This window comes from Prinia subflava, chromosome 15 (genome assembly GCF_021018805.1).
Source record: "Prinia subflava isolate CZ2003 ecotype Zambia chromosome 15, Cam_Psub_1.2, whole genome shotgun sequence".
NCBI lineage: Eukaryota > Metazoa > Chordata > Aves > Passeriformes > Cisticolidae > Prinia > Prinia subflava.
In genome coordinates, this window is record NC_086261.1 from 11,703,713 (window position 1) to 11,710,548 (window position 6,836).

At 48.2% G+C, this 6,836-nt stretch overlaps 1 long non-coding RNA gene across 2 annotated transcripts; it reads left to right on the plus strand.

The window, feature by feature from the left end:
• The first annotated feature begins 914 nt into the window (after positions 1–914).
• On the plus strand, positions 915–5,712 carry LOC134558497 (uncharacterized). Of its 2 annotated transcripts, XR_010082363.1 has the most exons (4): positions 915–1,400; positions 1,622–1,743; positions 2,631–2,799; positions 4,562–5,712. It is a non-coding gene; the product is annotated as an uncharacterized LOC134558497 (long non-coding RNA). The 2 variants fall into 2 exon arrangements; XR_010082362.1 differs by having other exon boundaries at positions 2,631–5,712.
• The last annotated feature ends 1,124 nt before the right edge of the window (positions 5,713–6,836 follow it).

Consider the following 6,836-nt stretch of genomic DNA (forward strand, 5'->3'; position numbering starts at 1 on the left):
ACTGAGAATTCAGCAAATTTTCTGGAGAAGGAAGGATTTAAAAGTCACAAGTCAAGAGCCAAATGTCTCCTGGCTTACCTCAGTGCCTGCAGTCACCACCCCTCACGTGTCTCCTGTGGAGTGGGAGTCAGCCAGCTCTGCATCATTGGCCTGTGCAGGGAGAGCAAGTGGGAGCTGCAGCCTGTGGGAGTATTTTGTGTACCAAAACGTGACTCAAGGTGCAGCTCAGTGCCATGTTTTCTTTAGCAACAAAACCTTCTGACAAAACAAGCCAAAGCCACTTGACAAAACTGTTCCTGCTCCAGCAGCCTGGGTTTTTCCTCTTGTAACTGACCTATCTGTGGGACCACAGTGTGAGTGGGAGTACTGAAATAGCTGGAGATAAGTTTAAAAAAAATCTATTTAAACAGAGGAAAATTTGTTCCTGAACTAAGCTTCTTCATTCTCAAGCTGCATGGTCCCTCAGCACCTGATAACATTGTAAAGCAGTAGAGAGAACATTGGCCTTGCAAGTGTGTGTCTGAGGAATCTGTCTCCACCCTGAAACCAGGGGGAGGAGAGGAGGAACTGTATTTTTGGCACAGGTTACTTTGTGTATTTACATTTTCTGCTGAGATGAATTGCCTGTAATGGCCAAATATGAGTGATTCAGTTAATTTGGTGTTCTTTTCCTCATCCAGCTGCCACGGGCAGCTTTGCAGCGCTGCACAGGGATGCAGATCTGAGGCTGTTTAAATACGGCTTACTTTTTCAGTCTGTCACATTCCTCTTTGATCTTTCCTCCTGGCAGTGAAGCAGTGTGTAAATACGTGTCACAAGTTCATTGTTAGGGTAAATTTGTTGTTAGCAGCTGAGGAGACCAAGCTGAACTGCCCCAGCATCCTCAGGGCAGTGGGACCAGCTAAGCTGGGGAACTGCAGCAGGGAGAGTCCATCCAGAGGGCAGCTGTGACACCAGCCCTGGGAGAGATGGCTGAGGGGGCTGTGCTTAGCTGAGCCCCACGGTGGTTCAGCAGGGCTGGAGCTGATCCCTGCTGCCCCAGGTGCTGTTCTGGGGCTGTTGCTGACCTTCCCCTTCGCAGGGAGTGCCCATCCAGCCACAGTGCCAGGGCTCCCTCTCTGCTCCTGGCTGTGCAGCCAGGGCAGGGGCACTGCAGGGATTCTCCTCTGGCTGCCCTGGCTGCTCACAGCAGCCTTTAACTGCAGTGTCTCTGCCAGCCCTAAGGGCTGCCTGAAAGCAAAGCCTTGGGACAGAGCAGGAGGCACGGAGTGCAGGAGCACACGGTGCCAGCGCTCAGTGTGCCAGTCGGGGAGGGCAGCTGCTGCCCCTGTTTGGGGAAAGATGGTTCTAGAAACCTGGGCCACCTTCCCTCAGGCCTTCCTGCTGCACAGGTGCGCCAGGTAAGCTGGGCTGGAGGCTCCTGAGGGGGATCTGGTGAGAAGCCATGCTGGAGAAGGGAGCTGCTTGTGGGTCTGTGGGTTACAGGACAGGGTGTGAGGCAGCCAGGCAGGCACCACTGCAGACAGTCAAGTCATGCTCCAGCAGGTCTGCTGTCATTCTGACTTGCAGTTCTCTACCAAGATGTGACTGTGACCAGGATTTCATTTCTCTTTGATTTTAGTAGCTGAAGGAACATTTTTCTCTCACAAGGATGTTCTGCACTGGGCAGAAATGAGTTACCTCTTTGGAGCGATACCAGTCTGGGCAGTGCCAGGTCTTTAGTGTCATGGCAAAGGGTCTTAGGTAAGAAGGAACCTTCTCTGTCACTCAGTTCAGCAGCAAGTGCAGCGTCCCCCGGGACTGAGAGTCCTGGGGTTGGTTCTGGGCAGAGCAGTGACACTGTGGGGCTGTGCACAGGTAACGCAGCCTGGGGGAGAAAGGGGAAACTGCTGCAACACGAGAAGGTCATGTTGTGCTGCTCCTCTGCTTTCCCAAGCTAAGGCCCACTCTGTGTCCCTGAAAGACCTAGGTAAAGCTAAAATTAAGACAGTCAGATAAATATTTATAGTACAAATGTTGGAATATAATCCTCGAGGGGTCTGATTGCTCTCTCTGTACTCTGAAATGTACTAAAGGGGAAATAAGAGTGCTATAAATACAGTCGTGTTTAGCTGGGTCATTACCTTGGGGTGTTTCTGGTCCTTCTCTGGGGACTGCAGTTGCAGCAGTGAAAAAATCAGCAGGGAACTGAAAAACCAGTATGGGGTGATCCCTTTGCCAATAGTACTTGGTTTGCAAGGCCTCCTCAGTTAGGCAATGATTTGTCATTACAGTAGCAATCAGGTTTAAAGTCCTTGTATGTGCAAGTCATGGCAGCAACTAGGGCAGCCCTTGTACAGGCTGGCCAGACCATTTTGTTGCAGATTTCTTTGCAGAAGCCTCGCCCATCAGATCTTTTGGGTTGTTTGAGGTGCGGTTTTTCTAATTTCTTATTGCCTTGTATTAGAAAATAGAGCAGAGCACAAGATTTAAGGATTAAAAAGAATAAAATTATTATTGTATTTTTCAACTGCCAGTTTCCCACACCAATTGAAGAGACATACTCCAAAATATTTAATATCTATACACAGACAAAGTGCAACATTCTGTAGTAGAGGAGTTTGATTTGGTTTTGCTCTTTCCCTTTATAGGAGCAAGGCTTGGTGCTGCTGAGCGTGTGCTTCTCCTGGACCAGGCTGCTCCAATTTCAGTAACACAGTGGGTAGAGTTTGCAAGAATTAAAACCAGCTTGTACAGAAAGTGAAAGGACCAAGCTTTCATAAACCCACCATCCCCAGCTTCTGCAGGAAAGGCTTTGAGGTTAGTGTGCTGCTCCTTGGACCATGAAGTTGCTGGTACATGCAAGCCTTGCTGGGAAATGTTGAGGGTTTTATTTGCTCTGGATCCCCCCGTGGAGGAGGGGAGCCGGCTCCCTGCCCTGGGAGTGTGGGGCTGTGCCGGGGCTGCTCCAGCCCTTCTGCTTGGGTGTTGGGAGCAGCTCCAGGAGACCCAGGAGGAGCTGTGGGAATGGTGCTTGCCTTCTTTTCCGAGGGGGCAGCCAGCCTGCGTGCAGGGACTCTGTATCCATCCTTTTTTCTGCCTGGTAACTCGATCCCAGGTTATGTCCTTAATGTCCTTTTGTTTGTGCTTGTTAGCCCTCAGCAGCCTTGCTACTCTAACTCCTGTTAACCACTCCAGTTAACCACTCCTGTGGTTAACTCTGAAGTTGGGTTTGTGCAGCACAGCAGGCTGTGCAGGAGCTGGTTATCCTGCACATGACACCAGCACTATCACAGATCTGCCTGGCTGGTGCACACAGAGTGTTCCCCTCTCTGCAGACAGCCCATGGGGTATATTTAGGGTCATGACTATATTTAGTACATGGTTCTGAAACATCTGACAGCCAGCAGGTCTGGGCTGTGCATGCTTTGGTGTTTGAGTCCCAGCAGTGAGCTGAACCTTCTCCTGTGTCGTCAGTGTTTGGGCTATGCAACCAGCAAAGAATTGGTTCTGCTTGAATTTGTGCCATCAATCACTCTGCTGCTGATTTTCAGCTTCTCTGTGACAATAGGAACTCTGAAAGAGAAGGAGTAAAATCCCTTTCCTTTGCCAAAAGTAGTACAACAATGTGGAAGAAGTAAGTGGACCAAGTGTGCTGTGAGGGGCGTTCTGGCCTGAGGCTCCTGGGGTCAACAGCTGTCCCAGGGTATCTCAGAATGTGTCACTGTCAGCGTGATGGAGGAGAATTCTGACAGGGACCAGTCCCACCAGAAAGAGAACTCAGTTTCTCTACTGTAAATCACGTTTGGCATAAGTTTCATCTTTTGTCATCATAGATCTTCACACCTCCCTTCCTACACGCTCGTTCCCCTGCCTGCTGGTTCAGACCTTCCTCTTGTGGTTGTGTATTGTTATGTGGAATGGGTGGCTGCAGTCACTCCCCAAACACCTGCTGAGCTCTGGAAAATTTATCACACATCAGTCAGCATCACATGCCAGGACTAGACTACACTGAGACAAAATCTTAATTTTTAATTTTTATTTTTTATTGGTTAGTTGAGGTTTCTTTCCCCAGGTGGATAGCTGAAAATAGCCTTGTTCAAAACAGACCTCCCACAGAAGTCTGTATGAGTCTGGCAGACACAAGAGCTTGAAAAGTGCTTCATGAGTTCATTTTGACTTCACAATTTGTATCAGCATTTGAAAAAAAAAAATAACACTGCTTCTTCTTTACTGAAGAGCTTTCAGCTTTGTGCTTGACAAGTGCATTTATCTGATCATGTACAAGAAGACTTATTTTCAGGTGATTTTCTTCTGATGTCAAGCCATAAAGCAGCCTGTAGTGGGATCCCAGAGGACCTTACCCAGCACTGGCTGCTCGCTGCAGCAAACAGTCATTTCTTGCAAATAATTAAACCCCTGTGGAGCATCAATAGCTGGGTTGCTGATATTGCATTTAGATAAGAAGGAGGAACTGTAGGTGATGCAGGAGAGTTACTTTGAAGTATTTGTTCTCTCTCTAAAGCACTTTCTAACTGAAAGCAGATGTCTATCAAATCTTCCTCTTGCCAATTAAATTTAGGTCTGGAATTGCAGCTTCTGTGGAGTTTCAGGAGCTCACAAGCACATCAGCCTGTTGCTCCAGTTGTGCTGTGGACCGGTGCAGACTCAGGCTGTGATCAGACAGGTCCCACAGCACCCAGACCTGGCGTGTCCTGCCCACTCCTGGCTGCCCTGAGCTGCAGGTAAGGGCAAGGACTGGAATCAAACCTTGCTTGGCAGGTGCAGCCTGTCCCTGTCCCTGCTCAGGGCCCATGGCCATACTTTGGGATGGGTTTCCCTGGGCATTTATTCACCCTTGCCCCTCACATTGGGAGTTTGGAGCTCACTGACTGCATCTGCAGCCTCCTGCCAGGGTGTGCACCCTGCCTCCCCTATCAAACTGCTCTTGTGGAGGAGCTGAACACTCACAGCTTCTGCTGCAGCTAATGGGAGCTGCAGTAAAAGCTCAACAATCATGAAAATCCAGCCTTCAACTGCACTCTTGGGAATGGAGGTGGCTTATCCTGTCATGAGCCCTTAAAAGCCTTGGTAGTGCAGTGGGAGTGGTTTGTAACAGCAGGAATTCATTTGTTAATAAATCTCCCCTTGCTTGCCCTGACACTAATTCAGGGGGCTTCAGCTGCAAGGTGGTTGGTGCTCACAGCAGAGAAAAGCAGCTCAGGGTTCCAGGGATCTTGGTGGGGTCACAGTTCTGAGAAAAGTGTCCTGGCTCAGTTCATGGTACAGATGGGGTCACACATAGCTTGCTCAGCCTCTGGTTCCCTTCTGGAGTACAAGCTGTACATAAAGAAAAGCAACTGTGATAATTTTAGGAGAGCAAGTTTAAAAAAAAATACATGGGAAAGAGGAATTGACTATAAAAAACACTAACAGGAGATAATCATGCAGTGGCAGGGAGAAAAAAGATGTTTTAATAGATTTCTCTGATTATACTGACTCAATAGAACCCTCTACTTTCTCTAATGAGAAGAGGTGAACTCTCCTGACTTCAGCACTGACCTACCCATGACATCTTTTCTTGAGGCTTGAGCCATGCTGGTGTTCCTGGAAGAGGTGGGAGGGTTCAGTTATTTATGGCTAAGTCTTTTGAAAGAAGTTAAATGGTACTGCATCAGAATAACTCATTGCATCTCACCTGGTATTTATCCTGTCCTGAAAATAAAAAGTTAACCACGCAATCAGAAATTTCCAAAGTAGTGTTTCTTTTGTTAGTTTGTTTTGAGTAAGCATTGCTCTTAAAAACTGGAGAGAATGAGGAGGCTGGTGGTGCTCTGAGAGTGGTTTGTCCATTTGCAGCCTGGAGAGGTGCTGTGACAGGCAATGGTCCATCTGTGAAAGGATGGCACAGCAAAGCCACTGGCAGTGTAAGTGGAAAGCAGTGGAAGAAAACTGAATTCTCTGCAGGCCCTTAGCGTGCTCTACACCTAACCAGCCTTGTGGGCTGAAGGCAGACAGCCTCCCACGCCCCCTGTGGCTGCAGGGAAGCACCAGGATGCTTTGTCCATGTGGTCATAGGAAACTCCTGTTGGAGTAGATGTAAAAGCCCTTGTGCTTTATGCACAAGCCCGTCCTTGGAATGCTGTGCTGTTTCCTGATGCTCCTGGAAAACAGTTTCCTGCCACTCCTGGAGAACAGTTTTCTGCCCCGAGATAACCAGAAGCCATTAACTTTCACTGGGATTTGCCCACACATCCGATTTACCAGCAGTGCCCACGTGGGAGCTGCTCGTGTGCCAAATCCTGCCATGGGCCTCTTCCAGCAGGAGCAGGACAGGCACTCTCTGCTTGGCTCACACTCCTCGAGGGAAGAGAGGAGGAAGAGGGGGAAAACCGAATACAAAGCCTGACTTTTCTTTCCTTCATTTGCATGTATTTTCTGGATGGATTTTCCTGCTCTGACTCAACATCAGCAAGCCCTGGGTGCCCAGTGTGTGATTGTTCTCTGCTGATAGAGGAGGAAGGAGGCTGTCGTCATGAGCTGTTGGTGAAACGGCCTCTGACATTTCTCTTAACTTGTTTAAACAAATACATCTCAAAACCAGTTCTGTTTGAGAGGGCAGCACACGAAGGTTAACTCTGTGTGTGCTATGAGTACTTTCATGTGATATTCTGCTTTTTCAAGGAGCCATAGGTATGTTCTCATAGAACTCAAGCTCCTAGTTCTGGGTTGTTCAACAATATGTAGCTCCACTGCAAGTAAGTTAATGTGAATGTGTTTTCTGCTGGTTGTGGAGTTTATCTTGTTCTTTAGATTAATTATAACGAAAATATTCTGTTTGCCTATCCAGCCTTGCA